Source organism: Rattus norvegicus, chromosome 8 (genome assembly GCF_036323735.1).
Source record: "Rattus norvegicus strain BN/NHsdMcwi chromosome 8, GRCr8, whole genome shotgun sequence".
Taxonomy (NCBI): domain Eukaryota; kingdom Metazoa; phylum Chordata; class Mammalia; order Rodentia; family Muridae; genus Rattus; species Rattus norvegicus.
Genome location: NC_086026.1, coordinates 36,417,091 through 36,431,844, shown reverse-complemented (window position 1 = coordinate 36,431,844; position 14,754 = coordinate 36,417,091). Strand labels below are relative to the sequence as shown.

Here is a 14,754-nt window from a genome sequence, read left to right as displayed (position 1 = left end):
TCTTTAACAGCAAGGAGATAAAAACAAATCAGGAAAGCCTTTATTCTACCTTGATGGTATTTTCTCCTGGGGAGAGTCTCAGTGTGCTTGCTGTATGCTGTATGCTGTATGCTGTATACTGTATGCTGTATGCTGTATGCTGTATGCTGTATGCTGTATTCTCTCTCTCTCTCTCTCTCTCTCTCTCTCTCTCTCTCTCTCTCTCTGTGTGTGTGTGTGTGTGTATGTGTGTGACTATGTATGTTCGTGCACATGCATGCCTGCAATAGAGCACTCACTAGAGTGTATGCAGGTGAGCTTGCGTGTGTGCAGGCAAAATGCAGCAGGAGAGCCAAATTGCTTCTCCACTCACCATGCGCGCAGTGTGAGTCTTGAGCTTTCCAAGGCTGACCCTCTTTTGCCGGCCATTCTGTTAATTGAGCCAACCGTGCCAAGTCCTAAAATGCAAGGACAATCTTGTCAGCAGGGGAAGCCACCTTGCACCTCTTAGCCAAATGCAGCACAACCTTAAACCGATTAATAAAACTCTTAAAAGGATAATATTGTTGGGTAAAGTGCTAAGGTTTTCTGCTCAGGCTCAGGCTGTATTTTTATGAAGCTGTAAGCTGTGTTCTAAAAGAGAGCTGGAGAAGAGGGAGCAAGAAAGAGACAGAGATGCTCATAGCCTGCAGCCTCGTGTTTGCAGATTATTTTCCAAGGTGCTCAGTAGAATATCAATTGCCTGTTATTAGAAGTCCTGCCAGGTAGCGCCTTGCACGGAGGAAGCTTTAGAAGTGAGGGCAGTCCCTCTGAGATGCCAATCTTTCCAGACTTGGAAAAATGGCTTTGCTGACCTTTCACCCTCCCAGTGGGCAGGGCTGCAGGTGGAACTTTTAACAGGGGCGTGGGGAAGGGCAACTGGAGGCAGTGTGTTTAAAAGACTGTCTTCTTCTATTTCAGCTAAGGAGGTGGTCAGTTCCAATCTCCTGGATGGGAGAGTGCATGGGAGTGGGAGGAACCTATGGCCTATGGTCACATAAGAGTCTTTCCAGAGGCACCTAGGAAAATTCTGATCAAGAAAACTTCAGAGATTCTCCCCTGTGGAGGACATTTTCTGAAATGAAATAAGTCAGGCATGGAGGAAACAAATCCCGTCTCTTCTCACACATTAGAAAGCTGAGAGTTGAGCTCACAGAAGCAGAGGTCACCAGAGGCAGGGAAGGTTAGGGAAGGGCTAGAGAAAGGCTGGTATCAGGTTCCAGAACCCTATTACAAGCACACAGTGAGTACCAGTGTTCTACCCAAAACAAATACTATAGTTATAGCCTTTAACAATTTATTATGTATGTTACAAAAGAGTGCTGTCTCTGAGCTTTCTGGCGTATGTTGTAGAATAGATTAGAATGGATTCAAGAGGAAATTTCTTCATGTATCAAGTAAGGAAACTGAGTTGAACTTGCCTGATTTGTTAAGAAGTCATGCATAAATGAGCAAGCCTCCAATCAGGATGTGGAGAGAAAAAGAAGCAACCAATGGGACATTGTAAACACCTGCTTCTCTCTGAGCTGAGACCAACACTGAATCTCATCAATCTTTGAAATAATCTTGCAAGAGGGTTAGAACCATTCCATAGATTAAATAATTAGCTGACGTGTCTCTCTTCAGATTCTGTGGCCGCATTTTCATTTTACAGATGGGAAAATTGTGACGTGGGGAGAGATAACCTCTTGTTTAAATCACACAGCTAACAGCAAGGAGAGTTCAGCCTAGAGTCAGGTCTAAAATACAAGAATGGAGCACTCTATTGGTTTTATAAGATGTCAAGAGCGAAAGTCCATTGAATAGCTTTGGTCAACCACACAGGACAAGAAGATCAACCTCAAATGGAAAATTTCTCTAAAGGCAGGGCAGCAACATTCATCTGTTAGGGGACTTCCAACTCCACCATGGAGATTGTCTGACATAGCAACAGTTGAGTTCTCCTGCAAATCTTCTCAGATCTAGTCTGGTTCCACCAGACCCAGCGAGTTGAAAGCATCTAGCATTCTTTTGTGTCAGCCATTCTAATTAGAATAAGAGGAATATTTGGGTTAGTGGAGACCCTTGCAAACACATAGCTACATTACTCTTCCACGTTGCCCATTTGTGAACATTAAATCATGCCTTAAGCTTCCCTACCTCTCTCTTTCCCCCATATCTCCTTTTTTTGGTTTGTTTGTTTGCTTGCTTGCTTGCTTGTTTGTGTTGACAAGATCTGATAACTCACAGTCAAACAACTGTACCTTTCTTGGGGTGGGGCGGTGGCAGGTACTGGAGATGGAACATAAAATCCAGGGTTATACAATTTTGATCAACCAAATGTGTCAAGAGAATCATAATCATATGAAAGTCTGTACCATTGAGCCCCGGTCCTAGCATCATTTTTAGTAGCTTTATTGAGATGATCATCATTCACATGGCATTTTATTTGCCTGTTCTAGAAATTGTATAATGTTAAATTTAAGAAAATTGCACCATTTCTTTAGAGAAAAACATTTAGCTACTGTGATACTCAGCCCTGAGTGCACTACAAGTTTAGAATGCCTTCATTATCCCCAAATGAATCCTTGAACTCTCCTCTGCCCCTTCCTAATTCCTCTGTTTCCCCCATCCCAGAGAATGGCCCTTCTGCTTTCAATTCCTAGGCACCTGCCTTCCTGGACGTTTTGTATACATGGAACCTTACATCACTTTGTCTTTTGTCATTAGTGTTTGTCCACTTTGTAAGCATTGTTTTCAAGGTTGCTACATACGGCAGCATGTGTCAGTACATGATTCCTCTTCATCAAATCATTCACTCCCTCTCTCCTGCCATATCTTACACGGAAACTCCTTGTCTTCTTTTACAGAGCCAGACTGACGTTCCTCTCTCCTCTAGATGCGAGGAGCATCCAAGTTCACAGGCTCAGCGTCAGAGTTTTGGTTAGAGCAAGCAGAACTTACATCCACCCAGTGCAGTTCTCCTGGGAGCTCAGCTTCCATCGAGCCTTTCCTGCTGCCTTTTCCCGCATCCCTCCCAGGAATCATTTCATCTCTTTCATTCTTTCTTGTCCCCTTGTTCTCAAGACTTCTGACACCTACTTCCTAGCAGTGAAGCGCTCAGATCACCCAGAGCTTTTTGGAAAGCAGAAGCTCAGGCCTCAGCCTCCAGATTCTTTGCTCAATTCTTCTGAATCAGGACAGTTTCTCGGGAAATTTTGATGTGAGTGGCCTAGATTTCTATCTTACATTTGCTGCTCACCCTGAGTGTAAAACCTTGTCCCTTGGTTTCAGTTCTGGACACTACCTCCTTTCCAGATACAGATATACCCACTCCATTCACATCACCATGACCTGTAGGTACTCATCCCTCCTATTATGTAAGCATCGATTCAACTTGAAGCACACAAGATGCAACAACCTGTCTCATAAAAGACTCCCTAGTGCAGAAGCACAATGAGCGGAAGACTCTTACCCTCTGTCTAGGCTCCATCTTCCAACCAGCTCCTTGTTTTGATTAAAGGAATCTATGCTGCCTTGGACTCTGGTGGTATTCTTCTCTCTATGCAAGCTCCCCACACAGTTTCACGTGATGTCATGAGGGCACTTAGGAACCACAACTGAGTAGCTGCCAAGGAGAGCTGGCTGACCCAACTGGATGCTGTCTAAAGTTTATTCCCACTGTTCAGTGTGCTCAATGCACATTGGAAAGACAGATGGAAGTCTATTGTGCCTAAAGTGTAGAGAGACTTGAACTTATAAATTCTACAGTAATATGAAAACTTAACAGTGATGGACAACCCTTTAGTGATGGACATCTAAATATGCCTTAAGAATAGATTTAAAATGGGACACAGATTTTCAGTTTGTAGATTGGTTTTCCTATGGGAACTAGTATAAGCTAAAATAATAATGGAGACAACAATTATATGCTCAGTAAAAAGAAATACTTATTACAAAGCATGCACTGTGGACCCCAAAGGGATCCTAAGTTCACCTAATGCATCCCTAACTGTCCTAGTTTGTGCAGGGCAAATGGAAACAGAGCTAAGGCAGGAAAGAGTTGCAGCCAAGTTGCTAAGAGCTGGGATGTTGCAACCAGTGACACTGCTTGGCTATAGACAAATCACTTAGCTTCTCTATGACTCAAATTATTACTATTTAAAAAGAGGTAACAACAGACATACTTGGTGACCAAGATCCCAGCTCTAAAGAGACAGAGACAAGAGGACCACAAGCCCAAAGCAAGCCTGAACCATAGAACAAGTTCAAGGAGAGGTTTAGCATTTTAGCAAAACTTTATTTTATTTTTTTAAGGAGCTGTGCATATTAATCAGTGGTCGGGTGCCTAGCCTATTAGAAGGAAAGCCCAGCTCCACTCCAAAACCCACACAAGCTTTTAGCTGTTGTGAGGGAGCAATTCTAGGAGGAGTGTTTCATAGTGCATTGTGAGAAGGATGCAGTATCTGGAGATAATCCCTACATCCTCAAGGTAGCAGTTAGTCCAGAGCTGTAGGAATTGTGCTGCATTGGCTGAGGTTTCTTATGACCTCAGGTCTCCTCTCCATTCTTTGTTGGCAAGCTGAGCCTGAAAAGACAAAAGGGGACCCCCCCTCCCCACAACCCTTCTCTGTTGCAGATCCTCCTCCTTCCCCTCCCACGGAAGGCTGCACTCTGAATCCCTCACTATTTAATTAAACAACACAGGACTCATCCTTTCAGAAGTAGGTCACAAAATGCCTCATGCAGAGACTTCTTTTAAGGATCATAGGGTTCGGGGATGAGGGAAGGAGAGAACATACACGATAAAGAACAAAATGTGTCTTCTACACTCCGAGTTTTCTGTCTTGGGCAGGGCGCCGCATGCTGAGTACACAGTGGCTGTGAAATAGACTGGATCTATTTACAATAAATGGACCAACACTAAGACATTTTACACATTCACGACGAGCCAGCTGCACACCGAGTCCATGTAGTAGTACACATGTGCTTGGGATCTTGTACAGCTGTGTGGTCTGTGGCATGAAGACAGATGCTTCAAAACAAACAGGACAAACTCCCTCTCTTCTAGAAAGCAAGCTGTATACCCATGGATTTCCTAAGGAAGCCGCTGTGGCAGACCTACCAGAGTTGCCCCCCAACAAAAGGACAAACAGTGTGTATGTCCCAAGGATTGGTTCTTAGAATTGAGTTTCCGCTGATACACAACACTGGACAATGTTTCAGCCAGATAAAGACTGTGTTTGTGTGCGTTGTTCTGTGGAGTGGCAAAAAGGAGTCTTGAACCCCACCGCCCCTCTCAGCTAAGCCAGTCTGGTGGCGCCGGATCCCTGCTTCTGCTTCCTGTTCTCTGCTTTAACCCAACTGTTCTTATTACTCCTCCTGGGTGTGGCGGATTTTAGCTACCACTGACATCCATATTGAGTATGTCTGTCCTTCCCTTCAGATGAAGGTGGCTCATTGAAAGGCTCAGCAGAGATAGATCCCTGAATAGAAATGTGGGCCAGACAAACAGGGCAAGCAACTCGACATCCCACCGAGGCTGGGGAGTTGAAAAGCCCCACTTCGCCTGAGAAATGAGGCTATTAAGGTGTGACACGATTCTCACTTTCAGTCAGAGGCTTTTCAAGCTGCTGTAGAGCCCAATCAAGAGGAGATGAAAACTTCTTCTTCAGCGTCTCAAGATATGCCCCTCTCGAGCTGATGAAGGGGAGAGAGCATGCCGCGATGTGGGTAGAATGCAAAGCGGCCTTCTTGACTTCTGTGACTTGGCTGAGTCTGCAGCCCCCAGCCTCACATGTGTTTGTCAGCTTGCACCTCCCTGCTGACTCAGGAGTCAACTTGAAGGCCTGGAGATATGTCTCAGGACCCAGGGAGTAAGCTCACCTAGGGCTGAGTGGGAGGACGCCACTCCACAGAAATTTACCCCGCCTCTTCTTCCCAAGTTTAGGGAGTCCTAGACCTGATGCCCTGATGCTGACAACGCTTCCAGTTTCCTATCACTGTGGCACATCCTGAGGTAAATAACTTAAGAGGGAGCACTCCAAAATCTCAGGTTTTCATCCCTGAGCAACTGAGCCCATTGCTTAGTCCTGGAGCAGCTGAGCCCATTGCTTTAGGCCTGGGCTGGCAGGGTGTAACAGATCATCACCTCTTTTACCATGAACCTGTGAATGTTGGTCCTCCTGAAGACTGCATTAATCTAAAAACCTTTGCTCCCCACGCTTCAATCTCCTAATAGCTTAGCCCTCAAAACCCTTATCACCAGAAACGGGACATTTAAGATCCCAACTACTGGAACTTGGAAAGGGCGAGGAAGCTGTGTGGTGTATCCTAACCTATGCCTGTAGCCTTGTGCTTTTATGTCCTTTCCAGAAAAACTTTGACCTTTGAAAGCAGCTTTCGAAAAGGAAAAACTAGCTTTGCAGCGTCGCCTTTGTCTTCCGTGTGTGTTTGCCCATCTGTAAACTTGTTACCTTTCAACACATGAACAGAAGATGAACTGCCTTCTACTTACTGCCTCCAACTAGAAACTTGTAGCTTAGCAGGCGCTATACTCTCAGATGGCCAGAAAGTGTATGCAAGGACTCTAAGCACTACACAAGAATCCAACAACTATCTCTCTCTCTCTCTCTCTCTCTCTCTCTCTCTCTCTCTCTCTCTCTCTCTCTCTCTCATAGATTCTTCTCCTAAGCAAGCTCAACCATGGTCCCTCTTTCAAAATGAGTCCTTTCTAAGGCCACCAAGCAGATGCTAAGAGGACCAGTGGTACCTCAGTCTGCTGTCATCTCTGAGCCCACTGGGTACTCTGGGATCCCACCTGAATTATCTCAAGTGGCAAATAGACTCTAAAAGAAAAAGTGCAATGCATCTTTACATCATCAGGGTTAAAATTTCATTTCATTCCTTGTCTGATGCTATTCAGGAACTGTTACCTTCCTTCGTGCTCAGTAGGCAGTAGAAATCCACATACACACACTTGGGCAGAAAGCCAGTCTTCCGGTGAGTGCACAGAAGCTGGGCTGGAAGGAAGAAGTCATTGTGATTTGTGCTCGCTTCCTCCCTGTTGCCCCTGCCAATTAGAGGAGAGGAGCTATTCCATCCTAAATAAGAGCCAACAGGGCAGAACACTCTACCACCCCTCTCCTGCTTTATACTGTGTCTCTATTCACAAGGGAAACATGTTGCCCAGGCTTGTGTCCATTTTAACCATTCATCAACACAATTGTAAACAGATACAAGGAAATAGCTGGATGCTGATATTTAAGGCAGTGTTGCCACATAGCTAAACCAGATACAGGTAAACCATCATCCCATTCCTTATGAGGCCCTGGGCATGCTTTGCACCTTAGTGTTGCTGTCTGGACCTGCAGTCATTGTTGGGTAGGTGTCTGCACCATGCTCCCCCCCTCAAATAACCAGTTCTTATGTAGCCTTTTGTTCCTTTTAGCTCAGTGTTTTGACTCTCAACCGGGCTCATCGAAGAGAATCTCATTTATATATCATACCTTGATAGAATTCCAAAATCCACTTCTACTTGAACAAAAGAAAACACCCAATTAACTTGGATCACGGGTAGAGTTCAGTAGTCAAGTCCCTGCATATCACATATGAAGCCCAGAGTTCAATTCCTCTAGTACATGGAAGGAAGGGCAGAATTCAAAAGAGAAGGCTAGTCTCTGGTGATAGTTTTACATCTAAGAGCATATGTTCCCATAAAGTTTCCAAACCTCTCAAGAAAGAGGAATGGGAACCACCTCTTTTAAGTTTGATAAGATAAATACTAATAAAAATAAGGTAATTATTAATGTTAAAATTTCTGGAGCTAGATGATTTGCATTTGAATTTTCGTTCTCCCAAATTTCTTATTGTGCTAACTTGGAGACGTTCCTCAGAATCATCTGCAAAGCAGACTGTGAAACTTGCTACTGGCATGGATTCTGCGAGACTAGAGGAGTTGATCTCTATAAATGCTTTATACAATGTCTAGCCCATTGGAGACTCACAAAAAAAAAAAAAATCAGTGTTCAACACATTGAAACTAAGATATTGCCAGTGGGGTCAAGGCAAATTTCAAGGACTTCTGGGTCAAAACTTTTGAAATGTGGATCATCTGAGCACTGGCTGTTTAGTTACAAGGGGATGACTGAGCCTCCATTTGGCATCAGTTTCCTAGAGGTGAGCGGACAATTGCATCTTCTCATTTGACTATCGCAGGGTTGAAGGAGTGTGTTTGGAAATACCTCAAAGCTAGGAAACCCCCATAGATTCTGAAGATGGGGACATAGCTTCAGAGGAGACCACTTAGAAAAAATTAACAAGGATTCTTTTCTTTTCTTCTTTTTTTTTTTTGGTTCTTTTTTTCGGAGCTGGGGACCGAACCCAGGGCCTTGTGCTTCCTAGGTAAGCGCTCTACCACTGAGCTAAATCCCCAGCCCCAACAAGGATTCTTTATAGACAATTAGATATACGTGTTTCAATAACGGACTTGCTCAGACATTCTGTCCCAGGGCCATCTATCAAGTCTCAGAGTACTTCTGCCGACATAGAGCAAATGTGGATAATGGTGTCTCTAACACAGTGACCCAGGAAAGGGTCAATATAGCAATCAAATACAGCTTTAGACAGACAGATTGCTTCCCCTTTAAAAGTAGTGGCTCTCAAATTATAATTTGCACCTCTCCTTTCAAAAAGGACCTACAATGGGAAGTTATTGCAATGTATAAAATATTAGACCTTACATAGGTAGCTGAGAGTGTGGCTGCTGTTTGACCCCAGTCTCTCCCCGACAAGAGTCTCTACAGAGTCTCTAAGGAAATCCAGGGGTCCCTTGGATGCAGTTTAAAGACAGACACTCTAAAGCACAGACTCTTTTACACTCGTAATGTGTTACTATGATTTTCCAAAGTTCCGAGATTTATTAAAATGAAGTCAGGCCAGGCAAACCTCATTTCCTCCCCTGGCATTGTTCTGCAGGGAGTGCAGTGGGCATAGTGATTGGGCATTTTAAGAAGGCATCTTAGGAGTCCTTTTGAAGGCTTTCATTGGACAAAAATCTTTACTCTGAATATCGGCAAACGGGATGGATACACCTACCTACAGGTGCTAAATGACTAATTGATCCTTAGCCAGCTGTCAAGTTGGCCTGCCAGGGTATACCTAATGCTGGCTGGGCCTTTTATCATTAAAAACCTCCATCAGCAACTTGGATGAAGAAGACACAGTGATAGATGACACATATCAAACTTATGGATGACACGGCTTTGGGAAGAAAAGCAAATTTCTCAGGTGATCTATTACAGAAAGGTCTCGTCAAGCTAGCAGAATAAAAAGATAATGAAATTACATGTGAAAGAATGTAGTATTTTCTAATTAGGTCTCCAAGGCAAAGTATTCAAATACAGGTTGGTATCATGTCTTATCTCAGATTCAGGCTTAATCTAACTAACTGCGGAAAGTAAGGGCTCTTTGAAAAGGTGGTTGTGGTAGAGTTAAGTCTCAGGTGAAGAGTTATGGAAGAAAGGCCAGTGCACTAGGGACAAGAAGATGCAGAAATGTATTGAACTCTAAGAAACTCTAAGAAAGGGTGTCAGGTCAGGAAGGGCAAATCTTCAAGGGTGGAAACAGTTATAAGTAACAAAGTACATGAAGCAGTATCTAGACTCAGACTGCTTGGGATAACAGCCCAGCTTTGGTATTCACTAGCTGTTTAGCAATAAGGAAATTACCTGACATTTTTGTGCCCGAGTATCTGCATCTATAGATAGCACTAAGTCCATAGCTCCTCGTCTTACAGTGTCATCAAAAGGATCCAGTTTAATAAGGCAACACAGATGTGTTTGCACTTTCCACAGCTTGGCACTGGGTGCACATCTGTGATGAGAAGGATCGAGGAAGGGCCATTTGCCCTTGGTAGAGAAAGTTAATATGATCCAAGTAGAACATACAGTTCAGGGATATGTTCAAGGCTCAGAAGCCTTGCAACATAGTCACAAGAAGAAACCCAGGGAGACAGGGACCAGAACTGTGTAGCAGAGAGTCCACTGAATATAAGGACAAAAATTATGTTTAAGGGTTCAAACAAAATGCATGAATTGAGTTGGGCTAGCAATTGATGGAGGGAGGTGTTGAGATTTTGCCCTTGAAATCTATGGCATTTGAGAGTAGAATGATCCTCAAAAGAGAAGCACAGTGGTGATCAAGCTGAAAGTACACATCTTCTAACAGGCTGAAGGGTAAAATTTTTGTTATGCAGGGTGGAAAAGAGGGAGTGATACCTGCTTAGTTTTACTGGCTACAGACTTCCAACAAAATTTAACTGTAGGATTACTTCTACCTTTTATTCCATGCAAAACCATGTGAGCATATATCAGGGCAAACCAGTCAAGTAGTGCCCAGAGCACAGGGTGATCATTAGAGTATTGTGTGAGAAGGTGTATTTTGGCCTGGAGAATCTAGAGAAGCCTGGATAAACTGAGAAAAGCACAAGGTTTGTGAGCCCAGGATAGAGCCACTGGAGTTCCTCTGAGGAGACCAAGCTCACGTCTATGCATGACTATGAGACCTTTTCAGATCTTCGTAGGGCTATATGAGAAGGAAGACTGGCTGATCTTTGCTCATGATGTAGCCAAGGAGCAGAGACTAGAAGCTCCAGGGGGGGAAAAACCTTTAATTCACATAAAGGTCAATGGCAAGCCAAAGAAGGATGGATTCTCTTGGGAAAGGATAAGGCTCTCATCAACTTGGATACGGAGCCTTGGGGTATCCAAGCATTATTTAAAGAGCTGATCTAGAAAGGAGTCTTCAAATTCTCCCAACATGATACCCTATATTTCTATGAAAACTGCCATGAAACAGTTGAGCAAACCCCGGAATTTTGGCTGCCTTTCTAACAGATCAATGCCATCTTTGGAATGTCTCCCTGGGTACCAGCTCACTCTACTGTCCTTGAGAGCTCATCCTTGGGAGACAAGCAGTAGATCTCTGAGAAGCGAACCATCCAGGAGCTGGAGACCACTCTATAAAGTACCTGGAGGGTCCCAGTGGAAGGCTAGTGGTGGAACTGAGCAGCAAGCCATCAGTAGATTGGCAGCCATAAAGGAATGTGAGAGCTAATCGCCTGCCATCTGTCTTCATTTTGCTAACCCCCTCTATTGGAAGCCAGGAGCAGCTCACTTTCTATATTTATAAACATCCCCAATCAGTCATTTCTCTGCCCGCTGTCACATATTTGTGGCATTAATGCTGGCTGTTTTTATCACAGATTGGACTTCATTTCAGGCATAACTCTCATATACTGTGGTTCTGAGATCTTTATAGCCATATTACAGTCTATGGCTGAGTTGTGATTACACATCAGGACTTCGAGGCCGTAGACGGTGATTTGGCCCACTCTCACCCACCTGCCACCCTGCCCTCAGAGGCCAGCTGTAGATCATGTTATATGCAGAGAAAAATGGTATCTGAAAGGCACAGCATAAAGGCTTAAACACCTTTATTCCGGGATCCAGGGTAGGTTAGGACTGATCTGCAGGGCTGAGAACACACAAGACCACTGCTTTCAAAAAACGGACTCACCGTAGGGGAAAAGTTGCTGAGAGCACAAGGATGAACGGGAGCCTTTGTGGTTGAATTGACTTCCGGGTCACTCTGGATCACAAGGCTGACAATAAGCAATGGCTTTCCTTACCTTACATCTGAAATAGGAGTGTAAGTGTAGTTTCCTCTCCTTAAGGCTTGTCTCGTTCATTACTATGACTGCTCTTCTCGTAGAGAGGGGAGGGGAAGGACCCCATTCATTTTGTCTTGACGATTGGGTTCATGAACCTTCTACACACTGACCCTAGGAACCATAATCACAGGAGACAGAGAACTTCTCTCATGAAGTCATGGAAGCTGTCCAAAGGTGAAAGATGGGGTTCTGCTTGACGAGTAGGTACACAAAAATCAGGGGTGGATAGTAAATTTTATATACTGTACTTCTCAGTCATTGCTAAAGTGGATGAATTTTGAGACACATCACACTCCTATTCAGAAAAAGAATGCCTTTTCAGTCCAGCAGAACTTTCTGTCTTCTAGGCTGTGATTTATTTTCATTCATCCCCAGTATTCCAAGAGCACGCTTTCTCCGATGTGTCTGTTCTGCACAGATCTCAGGCTTCAGCTTCCAGCACTCTGCAGTCTCCTTGCCCATAGTGTGTGTCTTCACTGGTCTTCTCTTTTTATTCCTAATGTAGATCTATCTCTCCCAACATTCCCAAAGGGCAAGACCATGATGCTACTGAAAGTTTCAAGGAACAGGCAGACATACAAAAAGTGTCAAAATTTTTCCTTTTTCTTTCTTTCTTTTATTCTTTTTGGAAAAGTGACCCAATTTTTTGTGGCACTTAGCATCAGTGACTCCATTTTGCTTGGGCCAGTCCCAGATAGTGGCCTTTAAAAGCTTTCTTTCCTGTTAGGTACCCAAGGGATACTTCCGAGGTGACATTTCATCAAAGCCCCATCCAGATCCAGACTTTCCCTGCGTATTTTCTGGATAAGCTGTTTCCCCTAACTATCCTGTGTCCCCAGCACATGCTCTCTGTCTCATAGGAAAACATACTGATGCTGTTTTGTGGAGGCTTTCCACCCTGGGGATTTCAAAATCTCCCTTTGGGAGCTGAGTCGTGTCTCCTTGGAATTGTGTACTCTGATCTGTCACCTGTAAATGAAGGTCACTGAGAAGTTCCAACTCTCCCTGCCCACCCCCCAAGTAAAGGCTAAACCCTCAGCCCTCCAGTGAAGCCGCTTGACTACTTTCAAAGCCACATCCCAGCTTTGACATCTTTTTTCTAAATGAACAACACCAATCACTTTGAGAAGTGAACTACGGACAAGAATGGACACTGACTGGCACCCTGGCGGAAGTGAGAAACACGGCAGAAAGTGTCTAGCTCTCCTCATTTCTCATTGGCCTCTGCCACCGGAATGCTAACTCTATGCAAATGAACCCCTCATCTTTTTATAGTCTAGCAGTAGCACTTCTAAATTTAAGGAAGACACTGCTAAAGTTAACTTGATAGTTAAGCCTTGTGCTTGCCCGCATTTTAAATTGTGTCTTCCATGCCTATTAGAGTTTCCGTTCGTTTGTCTTTCCTTTGCTTCGTTCTTTTATGCTGGATGATCCTGTCTGGTTTGAACATGGGGTCGATGAAAGGAGTGATGGTGAGTGATCTCAAAGCACTTAGGACGCATGGAGCCTCAGATACACAGTTAACGCTCTGTGACTTATCTATGCCATTGCTGTCAGCCACTGCTTAACCACATGGTGGCATTCTGAGCACATGGTGTCTTGGGTGATTTCTATTGTGTGAGCGTCATAATAGAGTCGTGCAAACTAAGGTGACTAGGACACCATGAGGCCAACCGTCTTCGGTGCCTCCATCATGTATGTAATCCATTTCTGTCCTAGTTTGCTCTCACTTTCTGGTCTAATACACTGACCCAAACCAGTTTCTGGAGGGAAGAATTTATTTCAGTTTACAGGTTGTAGTCCACCCTTAAGAGGGGAGGCAGGCAGGAGCTCAAGCAGGAATCTGGAGGGAAGAACTGAGACAAAGCCACCGAAGAAGCATTGCTTACTAGATTGACTGCTTAGGCTGGTTCAGTTACTTTTCGTACACAGCTCCTTCCCACAGGCCTAGGGACAGCCCTGCCCACAGTGGGCAGGGCTAGCCTACATCAACTGATAATTAAGAAAAATGTACCACAGTCACGATCACTGCCAATCTGACGGAGTCATTTCCTCCGGTATGTCAAATTGACAACCAAGATTAGCTCTCAGAATTCGTGACCACAATGTGTATTGATAATTATCATTGGTACAGCCCCCATAAAGTTTCTTCTGAGATTTATTGAGTCTAGGGGTAGCGCATATAACATCAGAGGTGGGCATGTGTGTGTGTGTGTGTGTGTGTGTGTGTGTGTGTGTATACACGCACGCGTGTGTGCACCACAATCTTCAACTCTCTTCCTTCCCAAAATTTATTATGCTGTCTCACAGTTCCTTTTAACCAGGGTCTTAAGGAAATACAGTAGAATGGTTTCCTTAGGGACAATGGCTCCATGGGGCTGGATAGGATGATGTAAATGCCTCATTTTTACACGTGGAGTCCAGTCTGCCTTGCTCCCTTTGATGATCCAATGTTTCACTAACCTATCCCCACAGTGCCTGCGAAGTTATAGTTGAAACTGGTCTCTGTGCCCTTAGTTCCAATAGAAGGGATTATGTTCTGGGATTTTCCAATTGGATTAAGATTCCTATGCTGAATGCCATCCTGCTGTCCCTGGGAAGAAGAGAAAACTGTCTCATCTCTCTATACCTAGAATTTAAATAGTTTCAGAGAAGTTTCAAGCCCCTTAGCGGTAACTCAGTGCCTTATATCCCCCAATACATCACACGGACGTCCCATTATCTAATTGTAAAGTCCTTGTAGCAAATAGATATTAAAACAGTAAATCTAAGATATCTTTTTCATGCCGTATGAAGGCAAAATATCTGTTAACACTGTTTTAACACAAGACAATATACTGCCGTCACTGGCTATTTTTCATTTGCCTCCAGAAAAAGAGCCCTGGAGAATGAGCAAATCAGGGAAGTACTTGGTCCGTCCCTTCAGACTCGCGGCCTTTCCCAGATCAAAGAACATTTTTTTTAATTTTAATTAGTTACCCAACCAAGTGTGCTAGGAAGTGTAAATTCATATCTGCTAAACCCAG

General features: G+C 44.0%; 1 protein-coding gene across 4 annotated transcripts in view; it reads left to right on the top strand.

Moving 5' to 3' along the window:
* Positions 1-14,754, top strand: part of Ntm (neurotrimin) — a 990,153-nt gene that overhangs the window by 193,237 nt on the left and 782,162 nt on the right. The gene's annotated exons all lie outside the window — the stretch shown is intronic.